The 19,319-nt window shown below is 43.0% G+C and overlaps 1 protein-coding gene across 10 annotated transcripts in view; it reads right to left on the reverse strand.

Annotated features, from left to right (window-relative positions):
- The window catches only part of SEPTIN9 (septin 9), a 323,191-nt gene that overhangs the window by 61,288 nt on the left and 242,584 nt on the right, over nt 1-19,319 (reverse strand). For 2 of the 10 annotated variants that reach the window (XM_061616358.1, XM_061616357.1), the window contains exon 1: nt 3,579-3,649. The exons of 6 other annotated variants lie outside the window; for them this stretch is intronic. The gene's annotated coding sequence lies outside the window, so the exon portion shown is untranslated. Of the gene's footprint in view, nt 1-3,578; nt 3,682-19,319 lie in introns of those variants that run through there. 2 more of the 10 variants (XM_061616355.1, XM_061616356.1) reach the window with 2 other exon arrangements.

Below are 19,319 nucleotides of genomic sequence, written 5' to 3' on the forward strand. Positions count from 1 at the left end.
GGATAGTCATGCAGCATGTTTATCCAGAAACGATTTGCACTGCATTCATGGCAGCTTGTTCCCAGTTAAATGTGCACAGGTTCCAAAATCTTAGATGCTACACAACACCAATCACTCTCAGATGCTGAATAATGTATTATTTGCTGGCACATCCTCTCCTGGGCACAAAGTACTAAAAATATTCCCCAAAGTTTCATACCAGCTAGCAGGGGAAGGGGGCTTTTATGCACCTTACTTTTTTTGTTCCCTTTAAGTAAGCTTTTTTTTTCTAGTCCGAGGTATCTGTCACTGCTATTTTGCTACTGGAGGATTACAGTTACACCTTTACCTTCCTGCTAGCTGCATGCCCTTTAGCCACAGCTTGGAGGCTGGCATGTACGTAAATGGAACAAACATCTCTTGGCATGGGGCAATGTGTACACAATCTCTGAGGCTTTCAAGATGCAGCTTGGGCAAGCTTTGTTCTTTCCTCTTGCACTTGTTCAAAGGCTCCTTCAACCAAGAGGCAGGCCAGTGCAGATGCCCCACATGGAGGGGGGAGGAAGAGAGGGAGAGAAGCCTGAAGCTTTCATTGGCTCTAATTGAAACAGAGACTATCAAGAGACAAAAGGTTTAATGAGCTTCCTCTTACAAGGCACTTCCACAACTGTAGATCAAGCTGCTTCTTTTTTTTAAGGGTAATAATCTCCCATTGCTTGCAGGCTTCAGATACAGTATCTTAAAACATATTTTTTTTCGTTATAAATTTTATAGGTTGCCTTTTTGGCCACAGCACACAGAAGGCAGCTTGCATATCATAAACACACAATACAATTGCAATCTTCCCTCAAGATATGCCCAAATCAGTTCAAGTCCAAGAACTTTGATACAATATGACAAAGGTCAGACTGTCAAAGGAACTGAAAAGGATGATTACAAGGCCAACACCACCCTTGTGACGCTGCAAAAACAAAACTGCACCAAGGCACTAGAGAAGCACAACAGATTTACAAGACATGCTCTGGCAGCTACCTTGTTTATGCAAATTATGGATGCCTAAAATATCCAGATGAAGTCAGCCTGAATCTCTCCAGCTCATCCTGCTTTTGTCATCTGTACAGAACCATCATGGCTCATGGCACTTTACAGAGGAATATAGTAAATAAATAAATAAATAAAAAGGAGAGGGTATCTGCCTTGAGGAGATTCCAGTCTAGAGTTTGAGTGTGAAACAGTGGGGGGCAGGATAGAGGGTGGGAGAGAAAGAGGAAAAGCAATCGAGGGAGACGTTGTAGTAACAGAGGATGGGTAGAATGGGAAATAAAACATTGAATCAACTCAAGCAAATGACATTACATATGCTTATACATCATTTTGGGTGAAGAAAAACTGAGAGATCAAGCCAAAGGATTTAACAATAGAATTTGAGAAGGTATTTGAATGAAGAGGTAGGTTTGACTTCAGTAGTCAACAAACTACCCATTCCTGCAAAAAAAGGAAAGATTTGGCAAGCAAGACTGAGTAACTGCAATCTGTCTCCCCATCAGCCAGGAACAATGGCACAATTACAATCCCAGCTGCACACACACAGTCTCTTGCCCCAGCTTGTTATGGGGATAGGAGGAATGGAAAAGAAAATTCTTCCTTCACAGAGGACCCAGCGGAACCACTCTTATAGCACTAGATCAGGTCAGGTTCATCCCAGATTCAGCTTTGTTAGCCTGAGAAGATAAGGGAAACATTTTTCCTTTCCCTCCCCAGTGGGAGTATTAAAGAAAGGATGTTAGCACACTAGGCAAGTTTTGAGTGATTGGTACAGGGCCTCTCCAGATGGACAGTGTGCATTCACAACAGGTTTATTTTAGAAACTATTTGGGGAGGGTGTGCCTGTGTGTGCAAAACCTCTTCTAGAAGTGACTGCAGAGGGCACCCAACAGGGAATGCAAGCCACCCATGTACCTCTGCACAGCTTCGATTAGTGCACCCTCAGATACCATAGGGCCCATATTGCTTTTTGCCCTTCACTCCACTCCACAACTGTGGAGAGACATATCAAATCTAGTTCATTTCCTTCCTAGGAAGGAGAGCCCTTCAAGGTGTGCTCTCTTCTCATTCTCAAGTTGCAAAAGGAGTGACCGCAGCTCCCATCTCCATGCCCCCTCATGTACTCTGTGTGGTTATCTAGGCCTCAAAAACCCAAGGTTAAAGAAGCACATTTGGGGGTGGAAAGAGGGAAAGAAAAACATGGCTTGACTGCTAAACAGCCCTCACCCCACTGGCATACAAAAGGCCTCAGCATCCTGCCCACCCCACTGGCACACACTAGGCCTCAACAAAAAAGGCCTTCAAACATCATACTTTGTTGCAAAGTTTACCCAAAGGGAAATTAGTTTTACAATGGTCAGGTAGTTGGCATTTGATCTATTCCCAAATAAAGCTACATAAAGCTGCATGTTATTAAGCCGACAACATCTGATACCTCCATTCAACCAAAAGGGGAACTAGATGTACCATTATTATTAAGGGACCCCCCCATACATCCCAATACCACAGGGACACAGAACACAGTGGGAAAATACTTAGCTCCATAGCAATTTCTGCACAAGCATGCTCTGAAATGTCCTTTTCTAGACAGTTTATTTAGAAACCTCTCTGCTTCCTTCCCTCTTCCAACCCGCACTTTTTAAAAAAAGAAGCCGCCCTTTTTCTGTTTCATACGATCCTCAGAGAAGTAGCAAAACCCTAGCAGTACTGCTGAACCTAGCAAAGCCTACAGAGAGAGAGAAGATGTCCCCGGAGGAACAGTTAGCACAGTTTAAAAGCCAAGGCATGTACAAGTCCAGCACACCTACCTCTGGGGCTTATGATCTGCAAAGACAGGAAAACCCAGGCACTCACACTGTGCTTTCTTGAGCCAGATGGCTGGAAAATAAGCAGTAAAGGGAAGGCTGGGTTCGGGGAGGGGGAATTACAGTTCAGTTTTGTCCCTTCTCTTTAGAGTGCAACATACACTATGGGGGGGATCAGAGAGAGAGCAGAGAGAGGGAGAAACCATCAGAGGCAGAAATTAGCACACTCGGCTCCATTGGCCAAATATTTACAAAGAGATAGCTGTGAGGCACAAAGCCCTTTTCTTTCCGCAGCAGCAAAGAAATCTGGTCAAGACATGGAAACTGAATTCCCCTAGTCCCTGCTTCTCTCCAGTTACAGAGTCCTAGACATGAGGCTCACAAGCTTTTCCTTCTGGTGAGACTAAGGAAGAAGAACCTGCGCTCTTCCCACCCCCCGCCCCCCCCAAAAGCCCCACACCACACCAGCCACCACTAAACCTGAGTGGGAAAGAAGCTTGAATCCTTCTTTCCTCACAAATCCAATTGCCTTGTCATAAAACAGCCCACAAAACGCAAGGATTTCTTCCCTTGCTCCAGCCCACCCTTCCTTTCACCCCTCCCCCCCTGCACAAAGCCAGAATGGCAAACCAACCTGAGGCATGAAAGGGCAGGGGGGAGAGAAAGCATCCTATCTGCAGTACAGTGCAAGGGGGGAGGGAAAAAGTTTGAATTATTTCAAAGAACAAAGGCAGTTTTGAGGAGACTCACCCAAGCAGCTGAAAACTCTCTTATTCTCCTGGCTATGTTAGCAGAGAAGACCCGCCCCCTCCAGGGTCACATGGTTCAGAATGCTAGTCAATGATCAAAGGAGTATTGTCATTCTCTGAATAATGAGCATCCCACAGTGCAGTGGAGGTAGGCAGTAGCTGGGAGTGAGGGATAATTACTGCCCAGGGGTGCAGATAGCAAAGCAGAACCAGCTAAGAAAGGGGAAGGATCAGAGGGACTGTTTAAAAAGAAACGGCTGTACAAGTTGTCCTGAAAGCACCACAGTGTCTCCAAGGTGAAGATGAGACTTTGGTGGTTAAAATACTCTCGTGGCAGACTCAGAAATGAATATCCTGTCTTCAAACATGTTTACTTTAAAAAATAAATGTCATTCATTTCAGTGGAGCTTGCAAAAAAAGTATGCTGAGGTTACAGCCTAGGTCTGCAATCCTCTGCACATTTTTTCAAGGAGCAAGTCCAGTTGAACTCTGTGGAGCCTTTCTTCCAAGTAAACATGCACAGAATCAAGCTTTGTGTGTCCATCAAGGAGTATCTGAGCTGGCAAAGACAGCAACACGCTTACTCAGAGGAAAGTCCTATTAAGGTTCTTTGAGCCTGGCTGCAGTCCTATGTACACTTACTTGGGAAAAGCCTCACTGTACTCAGTGAGACTTACTTCTGAGTAAACACAAAGAAAACCAGAAGACTGCGCTTCAAAAGTATGAATGCTAACTCAATGTAGAAGATAATACCAACGAAGAGACTCAAAGAACAAACACAGCAGATGTCCAGTTCTTGCTACACACACAAGGCAGGTACTGTATACAAAAAGTTGGTGAAAAATAGTACTTGAAGAGCACTAAGCCTAGATATAGGAAACCCTTTTTTGGCTAATGGTTTGGGGCAACATATTCATTGGATAGCCCTGTTTCACAGTGTTGTGATGTTAAAATTATTGCTCTAAGCTTCTTGTAAATAAGCACATATGACCCCTCTCTATTGACATCCCCCCTCCACCCCCTGCCCTGAGACAGGCCTCTTATATATAAAGCTTTGGTGCTCATCCTTCCCGTCTCTGCCAGCTCACAAAGTCCTCCCATGCCAAGACATACTTTAAAACACTACATGGCAGAGCAAACAGACCTTAATGGTGAAATGCAAGTGGCACCAGTTAACAAAGCACAAAACCAGCACTAGTGCAAAGGACATGCACAAAGGGAACAGCTAGGATGGAAACCAGGCTGGCTAGAATTCAGGAGACTGGATGACTCATATAGGTGCAAGCAACTGGGAAACAGTGTCTATCTCAGCTGAAACATAGGATCGGGTTTCCTGGCTGCAGTCCTAAATATAATGACAGCCTGATCTTGTGCAGTTAGGTATGCCTAAACTAACTGATACAATGGGACTACACAAGTGTAAGTGTAAGATCAGGCTGTTAATGAAGTCCTCCTCAAAATCGGTTTTTCCTTCCTGCATAAGTATTTGGTGTTTTGGATAAAGCGATATGTGTATTTAATTTGGAGTAAGTATAGCTGTTAAGAACTTTGCTGAATTACTTGCCATTGAGTGAAGCAGCTCTAGAAACATGAATCCTTGCTATAAAAGCAGAGCTTGGAAAAGTTACTTTTTTGAACTATAACTCCCATCAGCCCAATCCAATGGCCGTGGTGGCTGGGGCTGATGGGAGTTGTAGTTTTAAAAAGTAACTTTTCCAAGCTCTGGTATAAGAATTGCCTGCCTTTCCAACCAGGGTTTCTATGTGTTAGAATTCCTTTCCCCCACCCTGAAAAACAAAGCCAGGCTTCTATGGGTATAAGAATGGGGCAGCATTTGGGAAATAATTATTTTGATATTTGCTTTTTATATACCACTGAGTATAGTAATTGTGGTAATCTTCTAGAAGACAAAAGAATGCATTAATCAGAAATTTTGGAGTTCTGGAGTGTTGAGTGTGTTGAGAAGAAACATGGGAAGTTTTGAGAAAATTTGAAAAAGAAATATGATGCTTTGACTAGTCAATGATCTTCAGAGGAATCTGATGCATGATTTCAATTTGTCTCTCCTCCCCCAGGATTAACAAATGAGACTTCAAAGATCCCTGTGGGGTAGACTAAATAAATTACAGGCGTTGGGGGGAATTATTAAGTATTATTACCAGGCCTTCCTAGACAGCTATACTACAGCATTCACCAACTTGGTACCCTCCAGAAGTTGTTGGCTAGGACTCATGGGAGTTGTTGACTAGGGCTCATGGGAGTTTTAGTTCAACAAAATCTGGAGGCCACTGGGTTGGCAAAGCTGCTATGCAGGCAAAAGAAGGGAAGATTAGATCACACACTGCCTGTAAGAGCTTGCAGATTTGGAAAGGACCTTTTGTTATGAAAGCTTGCAAAGTCACACCAACACATATTGGACCTATTTATATTTAGGGCTGGCGTTCCCACCTCAGGTAGGATTCCTATGTTTTCAACAGATGCATGAGGAATACCTTGCCCTGTGAAGCCCATATGACATTTTCTCTGGCTGTCTTTTGCTGCCTGGTAAAGACATTATTATTATTATTATTATTATTATTATTATTATTATTATTATTATTATTATTGTTCTGGCAGGCCCTTGCCTCCCAAGTATGATCTGTAAAGGCCATCTTTACCTGAGGTCCCTGCCATTATTATTTTTTAAATGTATTTTTAATGTTGTGCATTTTATGTATTTTTTTGTATTTAAATATATTTGATTGCATTGTGATTTTCAATAGTTATACATCACCTAAGTGATGCACTGTTACTAGGAGGGCAGGACAGAAATATTAATGTAAATGAATGAATGAATGGGAGAAATTCAACTGATGAAGATTTCCCATTTCTGTATCAGATACAGTGTATCTCCATTTAGTTAAAGCCTCACTTGTTGAATTTGTGTCTGTCATGTGGCAGAACCCTGCCAATGAAAAGGTGATAACTCTGTTTACAAACACACTGAAGTACGTTAATTTGGAAATTGGTTTCAGTGGGCAGGGCAGTGTCTAGAATTGAAGAAAATTCCTACTCTGTCTTTCAAGAAATTAAAAGGAAAGGCAATGTAATCAGGCATGGAGTTAAACTCAAGGAAATTACAGGCACAGAGTAATTTATTTATTTATTAGATTTGTTAGACGTCCATCTGGCAGAGGTTAATCTGCCACTCTGGGCGCCGTACAACAAAATACAATACAATCCATGTAAAAACAATTCAAAAAGCAAACAGTATAAAATTTAAAAACTGATAAACCCCCACGGAACTACCCTCTGCCACCCTAACCCCCTTCCCAAGCCTGGTTAAAGAGCCAGGTTTTCAAGGCCCAACAAAAGCATAACAAGGAAGGGGCTTGATAGAGGTCAGTTGGCAAAGAATTCCAAAGTGAGGGAGCCACTACTGAAAAAGCTCTGGACCGTGTCCTCCCCAATCTCGCTGCTTTTGTTGGGGGAATAAGAAGCGAACCATTCAAGGATGATTTTGTAAGCCGGTGCCCCTGGTGCGAGTGGAGGTGACTCTTTAGGTAAAGTGGGCCTGCCTCGTGGAGCGCCTTGAAAGTTAAAGCCAGGATCTTAAATTTGGCCCTAGCAACCACCGGTAGCCAGTGCAGTTCCTTAAGTACCGGGGCAGTATGATCATGGCGGCGGCAGCCCTTAATCAGGCGAGCCATCGCATTCTGCACTAGCTGCAGCTTACAGGCCGTTCTCCAGGGAAGACCCACATATAACACATTACAATAGTCCAGCTGGGACAGAACCAGAGCATGTACCACATTAGGGAGCAGGTGGCTCAGGAGGTAAGGGTGTATCCTACGAATGAGGTGAAGTTGGTAAAGCGCCGCCCGACTACCAGCTGCTACCTGTTCCTTCATGGATAGCTGGGAGTCAAGAATGACCCCCAAACTCCGGACGTGGTCTCTTAGGGGCAGTTGTATCCCATTAAGCACCAAATCCGTAATCCCCAGCTTCTCTTTATCACCCACCAACAGAACCTCAGTTTTATTGGGATTCAGTCTAAGTTTACTCCTGCTCATCCAACCCTCACAGCCTCCAGACAATTAGATAGCCTTTCTATTGCCACCAGTGGGGGGGGGGGGGCTTAAATGAGAGGAAAATCTGGGTATCATCTGCGTATTGATGGAATTGCAGTCCAAATCTCCTGATATCTCCCAGTGGCCTTACATTGACATTAAATAACGTCGGGGAGAGGATAGAGCCCTGTGGTACCCCACATGTAAGAGGCCAAGGCTCTGAGACCTCCTCTCTCAGTACCACTCTCTGGTATCTCCCAGAGAGGAAGGAGCGGAACCACCGTAAAATGGTGCCTCCAATCCCCAGAGTCTCAAGGCGATCTAACAAGATATCGTGGTCGACAGTGTCGAAGGCCGCCGAAACGTCCAGGAGAACAATGAGGGTATGCTCCCCTCTATCTAGTGCCCTTCTCATGTCGTCCACCAGGGCTACCAGGGCTGTTTCTGTCCCATGTCTGGGTTGGAATCCAGATTGAAATGGGTCAAGGTAGTTCACTTCATCTAAGTACGCCTGTAATTGGATCGCCACCACCAGTTCGACCAATTTACCCAGGAATGGCAGATTTGAAACTGGGCGGACGTTGTTTAAATCCAAGGGGTCTGAGGAGGCCTTTTTCAAAATTGGGGTTATTACTGCCTCTTTAAAGGCAGATGGCAGATGGCCTTCATCGAGAGACGCATTCACCATTGCCTTAATCCACTTGCCAAGTTTGTCTTTACAGCTTATAATAAGCCATGCTGGGCAAGGGTCACGTATACAAGAAGTTGGTTTAAGCAAGGATAGGGCCCTGGTGATTTCCTCAGAGGAAGGAAGCTGGAAACTATCCCAAGACCCTGAGGGTTCGATGGTCATTTCTGGTTCCATTACTGAGGCTGTGGCAGGGGGAATAGAACTCTTGATGTAATCGATTTTGTCCACAAAATGTTTTGCACAGTCATTACAGGAGGCCAAGGCATGTTCTGTCGGGTCTGGAGCAGCTGGCCTCACCAAGCTCTGGACCACCTGAAACAGTCTCCTTGGGCAGCTTTCTGCGGCAGCTATGGAGGCCTCAAAAAACTCCCTTTTTGCTCTCCTCATCGCCATCCGGTAGGCGGCCGCTGCTACTCTACTCCGAGTTCTATTCACCTCTGCACGTGTAATAAGGCTTGGAAAGGTTTCAAAGCTCATCTAACAGCCCATTCTCCTGCAGTACCAAGAAAAATTGATATTTAATAACCCAAATAAATAAAAATCAGATCTGCCACTTTTAAAATCAAGGGAGCAGCTGTAGCTGGTGAAATACTGTTTCAACTGTAAAAACTCAGTAAGGGAATCATATGGAATTTCATTTTTCAGAGGAAGGGGAAGAAATGGGAGGGTTAAGTGATAAATAAGTCAAAGGCCATTAAGCCAAACTATGAATATCATTATTCAGTTTAAACAGGAAATTAGCTGCATTTTGACCTGTCATGCTATGCCATGGGCTGAGCTGTTCCAGAGAGAACAGCAGCAGACAGATAACATTTTGGTTACATTCAAGAGATAGTTACAAAGATATCAGACAGCTTCAAGGAACAAGCAAACCGGTTGCTAAATCAGCCTCACATATCCAGTATATATGAAGCACAGAGGGGACATAACTCGGTAGCAGACCACATGCCTTTCATACAGAAGGGTCCAGTTCAATGAGGGGTATCTCTAAGCCCCATCTTGCCAGAGACCCCAGAGAACTACTGCCCTTCAAAGGAGACCGTACTGGGCTAAATGAACCAATGCCTGACTCAGTGTAACTCAAGTTTAATGCATAATTTTCTTTGGGCGGTATTCAACAAAATTCTTGCGCTAGCACAACAGGAATTCCCACTCTCTCCACTCTGTCCCACGCCATACGCAAATCTGCTCTAGAGGGTTGAGGGAACCCCCAGAGCAGATTTAGGAGGCACACACAGGAAGGAGAGGGGAGAATATTCCATTGCACAAGGAGAAATATTAGCACTGTGTTGAATACAACCTTTTGTGTCTCAAATATACTGTGCTATATCAGAGCCTGGTGACAGTCTATAAAGCATTGTATTATTACCGTAATAATGTTAGTATTGCACCTTTTCACAATGTCTGAAATAAAATCTCCTCCTCCTCCTCCACCACCACCACCACATGCCAGGTGACACAATACTTCAGCCGGGAGGGCTGTCTTTTACTAAGCTTGGAAGTTCAGGTATGTCATGTCTCTCTGCCTTCCTTATACACCAAATTTTCCAAAAGAAATCAAATAAATAAGAATAAATGGAAACATGTAAAAAACAAAGGAGGGTACAAATTCCTTTGAACTATAAGCATGAGCAGAGCAGTTCTAGTACACTGGGACCAGAAATATGCTCACATCCCATCCAGAGCTCTACTGTTTCAGTCATTCCTCTGGTGTAGCTTCACCAATGGAATGGTTATGCTTGGCCCAGTGTTCTGCCAGAGTGTCTGGGGAGTTCCACCAGCATATTTTTCATGGTGATGACGTATTAAACATTCTGTTGGCATAACAGTGCTTCCACCAAATTCTATATCCCTCCAAAACAGGATTGCACCTTAAACTTCAGGAAGCATAACCAGACCTATCCTAAAGAAATATGGAATCCGGGGGATAATATTTTCCTAGCACAATGAAAATGAATTTAAATGTATTCATTTTTTTTTTTTGCTTTTCCACAGAGTCTTCAGGTACTGATCCACAACAACATCGATCCTCCCCCTCTCTGCCCCACTCCAAGTTTCTTTGAAGGATTCACATGAGATTTGTTGTCAAAAATATTTTGAAAATCCAAGTACACAATGTTTGCTGGACACTAGCTCTCTCTGTATGTCTCCTGACATCTTCAGTCAGATGTAAAATGTTGGTGATGTAGGTCCATGCTGATTTTTCCTCAGCAAGGCTTGCTCTAAAATCAAAATAATGCTTCCTACCAATTTACTCTATAGACCTCTCATTTCCTAAATTACCCCTGGAACCCTTTTCAGAATTTGGTGTTGCACTGTGTAATTTCCATTGGTAAAGTGGCTGATTTTAATGATTATTTTGGTTAGCAATTTCCAGATGCAAATTTGAATTAAGAACCCTTGAGCAAATACTCATCAGCCCTATTGACTTTTCAATTTGTTCGTTTCTTCTGAAACATTGTCTTTTATAACCTCTGTTTGACACAGTTCTTCAGAAGTACTACCTGGCACTCAGGTTACAGAGTTGGAAGGTAGAATTACTATGAAATGTTGGTGTAAAAAGATGCATTAATTTGTCAGCATGGTAAATGTTGGTTAACTTATTTTTATTTCATTTTCCCTGTTCCCTTTTTATTTCCTAGTTACGTATCTCACAAATTTTAACCATATTGAAAATATAATGGTGTTGCATTGTTTGTAAAAACATCAGATACGTTGTAAATGTTTTGCAGTTAATGGATCTTAGAAATAAGGGTGGGAGGGGAGGGTGCTTTTTATTTCTGTGTGGTTTAGTCTTCTTAGGGTGAGTCTTACGTATTCTATATGATTTAATAAACAATAGTTTTTTTAAAAAAAGATGCATTAATTTCATTCATTTCTGTCCCATCTTTCTGCTTCTAGGAAACCCATGGCAGCTATCAATCAAAATGACCAAAAGCAAAATTTGAAAAACAATTAAAACAACTTTGAAACAAAAACCAAAGCTAGCACATACAGGGCAGCAGATAAAAATAGGCAGAGAAACATAGGAAGCGGCTTTGCATTGAGTTGGACCACTGGTCCATCTAGCTCAGTACTACCTCTTGCAGGTTCTCTAGTGTTTCAATCAGGGGCACAAGAGATCTTTTACATGCAAAGCATGCCCTCTACCACTTAGCCACAACCCTTGTTTATAAATAATTAGTCTGTCTGATGGAACATCCACCAGAATAAAAATATTTTAAGGAGGCAGCAACACAGTAAGGAGAAAGTGAGATGGAGTTCCACAACCTGGTCATCATCACGCCTCCCAGCCAAACATACCTCAGACAGAAGTGGGATGTGCAAATGAGCCTCACAGCAGTTGACCTCAAACAGAAGGCAAGGGGGATGAAAGTCCTGCATATATCCTGGTCCTAAATCATTTTGGTTATTCCCATAAAGCTCTCTCATCCTTTATGTTGAAACTCCAAACTGTGCAAAAGTAGAAGACACAGAAGGTGATGTCCAATCATGATATCCCACTTGCACAACCGAATTCTAAACTTGTGCACATATGGGACCGACCCTTCTTCCTCTCCCTCCCTGCAGCCCCACCTTTGCCTCCCAAAAATCTATTCCAGGTTGGCCCTCCAGAACAGATTTTGAAGGGCCACAGGGGGCTGCTGTGAGGCATCCTGTTATGTGCCTGCTGACAGAATGTTGGATCCCACCCAAAATAAATACTTTAAAAATGTGTTTTCACTTAAACCAGTGTTTCTCATCCTTTTTCAACCCATGTCCCCTTTTACCTAACATAAAAATCCCATGCCCCTTTCAAACCTATCTTCCCTAATTACTTTATCAGAATTTTCAAAAGGGCAGAAATATTGTGACTTTTAATTATAAATAAAATGTTGGGCTTAATAAAAATGAATCAAAGTACTTATAATTTTTTTTTGGTTTTGCAGCCATTTTGAGATAATCCAATACACTGAAATAAAACAAAACTGTTATTTTCATTCTTGTCTGTATCACGATTTTGTATTGTGTATACATGATAGCTCGCAAAATAATGCTGAACTAATGTGCACCCGTCATAAAGTGCAGATCACGTAAGTGGATACAATCTTCTCACCTTCTGAACATAACATTTCATACTTTTATATTTTAACATTGTTAATTTTTTACTTATATTTTACATATTTTTGGAAACACTCCCCCCCCCGATTTTCATACATCTGCTGGGGGGGGCACCCCACTGGTTGAGAAACCCTGACTTAAGCCTTAAGATTAGAACCTCATCCCGCATTGCTGTGATGGCCTTAAATTATGCACTTTTTAATCCCCCCCCCTCCTGCTGTAAGATCTGAATTGTAATGACAAAGATGGCCACAAGACAGGAATTCTTCACACCCAATTTTCTGCTTCCTCTATCCTTGGACCTGACAGAAAACATTAAAAATTCTTTTTCAAACTAACACTACAAATTTGCCTCAAAAATAAGGTAAGCAAAGATTTTGACTAACCATCTATGTGAACTTACAGGCAAAACTGTAAACAGGAGTAGATCTTGGGTTTTAGCTGCAGAACAAACACTGCACCTCATCTATACAGACACAAATATATTATGTGAATGGATGAAACCATCTTCCTGTTCGCCACTCTCCCACAATTTGTGTAGGCTGTCCACTCTTTTCTTTCATCATGTGCTTTTTTTTTTTTACTTTTAAAATTGTTAAGAGTGGGGAAGAAGTTGGCTTTGTGACTGACGCAAAGGCAGCCAATTAGTGCGGTCTACACCATTGCTCTGAAAAGGAAGGGCAGGAGCTTCATGATTGATACAAAGACCACCCAATTACATTGTGAAAATGTAGTTACTGCTGAAAACCACAAGAAAAGGTTTTCCCTGAGCCCAATTAAGATCAGAAAGCTGTACATATGTATAACAGCTCTGAAGTTATGTATCTCTGTATGGAGCCTAAAGTTTCCATAATTTATCATTTCAAATATATCACTTGATTTCTATATATTTGATTTCTGTATACTTGAAGGTTAGGACCTGAACGTATGAACTGACTCCATTTCAAATGATGCATTTCATTGCATTTCAATTGATGTGAGGAGATATGGAAGTTCTGCCTGAAGCACTCATCCACATCTACAAATCATCATGATGTTCCAAAGGTCCTGCTACAAATTACATAGGGAGCCAAGAGACATAATGGATAAGGTAAGCTACAGGAGGGTCAGGGGGTTGGGGAAGTGTAGGATAGGAAAAACAGAAGACTACCCAGTTTCAGCTCACCTTTTCCGCTGTCAAAACCAAAGGAAACCCTGTGGTACTAGAGGATGTTAATGTAGTTTCACCCTGATGCACCACTGAAAACTCTTTGCGACGAAAAGAGAGTTATGTACATTCTGTCCAGACTAGTGAAATCATGAATGGTGAAAATCCTGCATCAGCCATTTGTGTGGATGGGGCAGCCCATACCTTGTTTTCCTGGAACTAGTATAGCAATAATATCCATACCATACACTCTGTTTTATTGGGGGATTTAAAATTTATTTAAGGGCTGATTCCTTCCAGGGTACAGCCTCAAAAACACATTGTTCCTCAATGAGTTGTATGTGTTTTACACAGGAGGAAAGCAGCAGTACTTGCCTCAAAGCAGGAGTACTTGCTAGAACCAACAGGGGCTACAGAACAGCCTGGAGTTAACTTTTCAAACTACAATGTATTATGCTTAGACAGTGTTTACACTAATTCCATCTTCCTTGCAATGAAGGGTAAGAGTCAGAAGTTTCTCTTCTCTGAAGTAGTTCCATCAAAGTCCACTCCAGATTGAGGTACCTTTTAAATTAGGGATGACTAACCTGAGGCCCTCCAGATGTTGTTGGACTCCAACTCCCATCAGCACCTGTCAGCACGGTCTCTGGGAGTTTGAGTCCAGTATCATCTGGAGGGCACCTGGTTAGCACCTCTACTTTACATGGTACAGCAGAGTCATGGGAGCCATTTTTCCATTCCATGGCACTGCAGCAACATTTAAAGGCACAACACCATAAATACAGGGCCAAAAACACCGTCCTCCTAAGCTCACTAGCTGGCAGCTACTCACCAGGATTTGAAAGTTTCCCAACAACACCTAGGGATGCCATGGTATCTTGAACCTGGGACCTTCTGCATGCAAAGCATATACTCTGCAATGGAGCTGCGAATCATGTGTTCTCAGGCCATGCCTACAGCAGCAAGCATTTTCTATTGTATAATGTGTGAAGTGGCCCTCCATAAAGCCCATATATAATGCTGTGAAAGAAATATTGCTCTGTTTACCTTTTGCCCGATGAAGTGTTCTGCAGAACTCAAAAGCCTGCACATTGGTTTGTTTGATCGAATAAAGGAATGGCCCTGATATAGAGCCAATGTAGTAGAGTAGTTAAAAGTGTTGGACTAGGGTCTGGGAGACCTGGCTTCAAATCCCCACTTAGCCATGAAGCAGACCAGGTGACCTTGGGCCAGTCATCTTCTCTCAGTCAAAGGTGAGGGGTGTTGTGAGAACAAAACAGGGAGCAGCAGGAGAATCATGTATGCCACCTTGAGCTCCTTGCAGGAAAGGTGGGTTATTAATGCAAAAATAAATAAAAAGGGAACTGGATCAGGTCAATAGGTTGGATCCTTATCACCCCCACTCCCAGTGGGCCAAGTTTGACAAGTGGGTGTGGCTACCCACTTGTCAATTACCTGACATCACAATGGCATCAGGTGACCCCTCTTCACCTGCAGAGTTTGAAATTAAACTATGCAGATGTGCAATACTTTGAGTTATGAAGTTTCAAAGCACAGCACATGGCTCTCTTCAAGCACTGCGAAACAGCTGATAGTTGGGGCACACAGGGCACTATGCTCACAGCTTTGCAGCTGATGGATCCTGTCTGTAAATGCCTTTTTGGCCCTGCTGTGACTTTACCTGCCCCATCCCTGTCATCATACAGGATGTCAGGTGTAGGGCAAGCGAGCGTGGCTTGGCCAGAATGGCCTGGCGGGGCAAATGGGGAGGTTTGGAGGGCCTAATTAGGCCCACAGGCCACAAGTTGCCACCCCCTGCTCTAAAGGCTCTTAGTAGTTCCTTAGTAATAGTTCAGCAATCACAGGGATTTAGAAGAGACACAGGACCATAAGGTTTCTTGTCTCAATTTAAGGTAGCTCTTCATCCTACATAACAGGCTTTCCTGACAAAGTTTCTTTTGCCTTGACAGCTCTGTTCATGCCATTGAAAGGAGACTGAAAAAAATTGGCGTGAGGGATTTCAGCTCTCTCTCTCTCTCTCTCTCTCTCTGTGTGTGTGTGTGTGTGTGTGTGTGTCTCTCTCTCTCACACACACACACACAGAGCACCACTTCAGCACCATCTCACACTTGGCTGTGTGTTGTGTACCTATTAACTCTATCCAAGGCAGGGGGGGCAGATACTGTTCACACCAAACTGCATCTGAACTAAATCTACTGGCCAACAAGATGTAGAGTACAAAGTGTACAGGAGCCAAGAACAATACAGTGGGGCCTGTATGAAGGCTATGAACCAAGGCCTGCTTGGTTATTAAGTTGCAGCTAGTCAGCTCAGCTAGGCAGTGTTAAAAGAGTGCCCTGTTGGATGTAACTTAAGAGGGCAGGGCATTCTGCTCTGCATAATCACTTTGAGTTTTTCAGCACATGCCCAAAGCTGGGATTGCTTGATGCCTTTAGATTTTCACATGTATGGGATCATGAGGTTAGTTTGCTCCAATCTTCCTATTTGCTTCTACTACTGGTCTCGTGTTGTTGTTGTTGTTGTTGCCACCACCAACAACCCATCCTTCACCAGAAAGCCATAGGGCAGATCACAACAAAATATAATATTAAAAACAAGTAAAAACCAATTACATTAATACCTCCAGTGGGGCTTAATAAGTGTGTGTCTCAAGCATCAAAAGCTGGGGTGAAAAGGTGCATCTTCAGCATACAACGAAAGGTGTATAATGAAAGTGCCAAACACACTTCTGTGGGAAAGGAATTCCACAACTTAGGGGCTACTACAGAGAATGCCCCCATCCGGATCACCCACACCTCCTGAACTTCTGAAGGAGGTAGAACTACCAAGAGGGCCCCCTCTGCCAATCTCAACACCTAAGAGGGTCTGTAGGGAAGGAATACCCCCTTTACCAACTCCTGTTTCTCGTTCCCACCCCCATCTCTAGTGCTCAATTATCAATGCCTGGTGTCTCCCACGATTTTTGATGATGTGCAGAGCCACAATAACCACCCAGCAAGCAGCCATCCCGTGTCCAGCCACTCCTTCCCCACTTTTGCCACCACCACCACCACCCTCTTCCAGTAGTGGCAGAACAGAAGAGCGGGTCAAAAATGAAATGCAGTGTTTCTCTAAAAATGTCACACAATTTTAATTCAAACTGAATTCAGATTTCTTGCCCAACAGAAAATTTGGCAGGGGTGGGAGGAGAGTAGAGGAAAGAATGAGCCTAATAACATGAAGCCAAATTCAGAACAATTCAGTAGGACAATTCAGAACTGTATTATTCAGCTGAGATCCCTGCATTATAATACAGTAGGGCCCCGCTTACCGGCGCTTCGCATTCCGGCGTTCCGCTAACGCGGCTGCGGGGAATTCCCCTTTTTAAAGCCGATTTTGCGGCATTTTGTGACATTTTTGAGTCATTTTCTTGCGACGGCCCCATTATAGTCTATGGGTTCTGCTTTACGGCAATTTCCACTTTACGGCGGGGGCCTGGTCCCTAACCCGCCGTATAAGCGGGGCCCTACTGTACTGAACTGGTTCCTCCCGTTGTAAGACTGTAAGACACAGCTATGCTGCATTGGCTTGTCACAAAGGTTAAGGGAAAAATAAATACACTTATGAACAAGGACAGTCTCTCACCTCCAGAGGGCAGCTCAGACTTTCCTTTCTGCTCCAATAGAGTGGCAAGTTTGTGAGCCACTGAGTAAAATCTGGTTTCTCAGGTACAGCACAAAACATTCAGAAGAACACCACTGAAATACTTGGAGTAGCACCAGATGGACGATGTCCAGGAACACAAAGCACCCTAGATCTTAACTTTACATAAAGTTAGACCCTTTACTCAAAAATGCACATTACATACAAATGCCCTGCACTTTGAAAATCCTTCAAACCATTTGAGAGTTTTCTCTATAATCGCCTCGGTTTGGAGAATTCCTTTCCCTTTATTGGTGGCATCTGGAATGCTGCCCTAGGAATTTCAAGTTAAGGAAAGGGGAATAGGCAGACAGTGGAGGACTAAGCCTTTTTAAACTTGCGCAAAGAAGCTGGAGAGAAGTAAGAGAGTTACTACAGCTCCATGTTGTGAAAACTCTGTTTCTATGATCTTTGTACCAATGTCAGACTGGAAGCTTTGGAAGCTGCATTTTGCCTCTCGCCTCCTTCACGTGCAATGCTGACACAAGACTATCCTGGACAAGCAAAAATAAATCACCAGCTGTTAGCTGCAATGATACAGAAATCTGTGAAGCTAACATTGCTTGTTTGATAAGGAAACCAATCCAGATTTTCCTACTTTCTACATGTGTCCTTAAAGTAAATGTGTAAAACCTGTCTGAATCCAGTTGTTTCTTCGTTCAACCTCCTTTTGGAACCCTTAAGGGTTAGAATGGGACTAGAGACTGAACATCTTTGACATGAGTTCCAATATTAGTCATGCCAATCAAAATACAGAAGACAAGATTCCAAATCTAGGCTGGAAAGACGACAAGCCTTGCTCATTTTTTCAATGTACTAATTTCTGGGAAATCTTGTGAACTCTTTCTAATTTAGCAAGAAAAGATTCAATAAAAAGAAATAATCTCACTGCCTAAATACAATCCACAAATTTACAACAGATACATTTAAACTTCAACTGGCTTAAGTCAACTGAAGCAAATGTGAGGCTAAACCAGTTTAAGTGCACTTAAACCACGATGAAAATGTCGACCCAGTGTGCGGCAGCTGTGAAAAAGGCAAATTCCATGCTAGCAATAATTAGGAAAGGTATTGAAAATAAAACAGCCGATATCATAATGCCGTTGTATAAATCTATGGTGCGGCCGCATTTGGAATACTGTGTACAGTTCTGGTCGCCTCATCTCAAAAAGGATATGATAGAGTTGGAAAAGGTTCAGAAGAGGGCAACCAGAATGATCAAGGGGATGGAGCGACTCCCTTACGAGGAAAGGTTGCAGCATTTGGGGCTTTTTAGTTTAGAGAAAAGGCGGGTCAGAGGAGACATGATTGAAGTGTATAAAATTATGCATGGCATTGAGAAAGTGGATAGAGAAAAGTTCTTCTCCCTCTCTCATAATACTAGAACTCGTGGACATTCAAAGAAGCTGAATGTTGGAAGATTCAGGACAGACCAAAGGAAGTACTTCTTTACTCAGCGCATAGTTAAACTATGGAATTTGCTCCCACAAGATGCAGTAATGGCCACCAGCTTGGATGGCTTTAAAAGAAGATTAGACAAATTCATGGAGGACAGGGCTATCAATGGCTACTAGCCATGATGGCTGTGCTGTGCCACCCTAGTCAGAGGCAGCATGCTTCTGAAAACCAGTTGCCGGAAGCCTCAGGAGGGGAGAGTGTTCTTGCACTCGGGTCCTGCTTGCAGGCTTCCCCCAGGCACCTGGTTGGCCACTGTGAGAACAGGATGCTGGACTAGATGGGCCACTGGCCTGATCCAGCAGGCTCTTCTTATGTTCTTATGTTGTTGTTGCTGTTGTTGTCAATTGTCTTCCCTTCATCAGAACGTCCCAGGGTTGGTTCTAACAATTTAAAATTCAATATTAAAAACAGTTCAAACAAATTACTTTGACTGGAATAGGGTGGGTCCTGAAAACACGTCTCATATGTCAAAAGCCAGAGAGCCTTCGGGCTTAGGGCGGTATATAAATTAAATAAAATAAATAAATAAAATAAAGAGGTGTGTCTTCATCATATGGCGAAACTATATAATAAAGGTGCCAAATGCACCTATAT

The sequence above is a fragment of the Rhineura floridana genome, chromosome 3, assembly GCF_030035675.1.
Source record: "Rhineura floridana isolate rRhiFlo1 chromosome 3, rRhiFlo1.hap2, whole genome shotgun sequence".
Taxonomy (NCBI): Eukaryota; Metazoa; Chordata; class Lepidosauria; order Squamata; family Rhineuridae; genus Rhineura; species Rhineura floridana.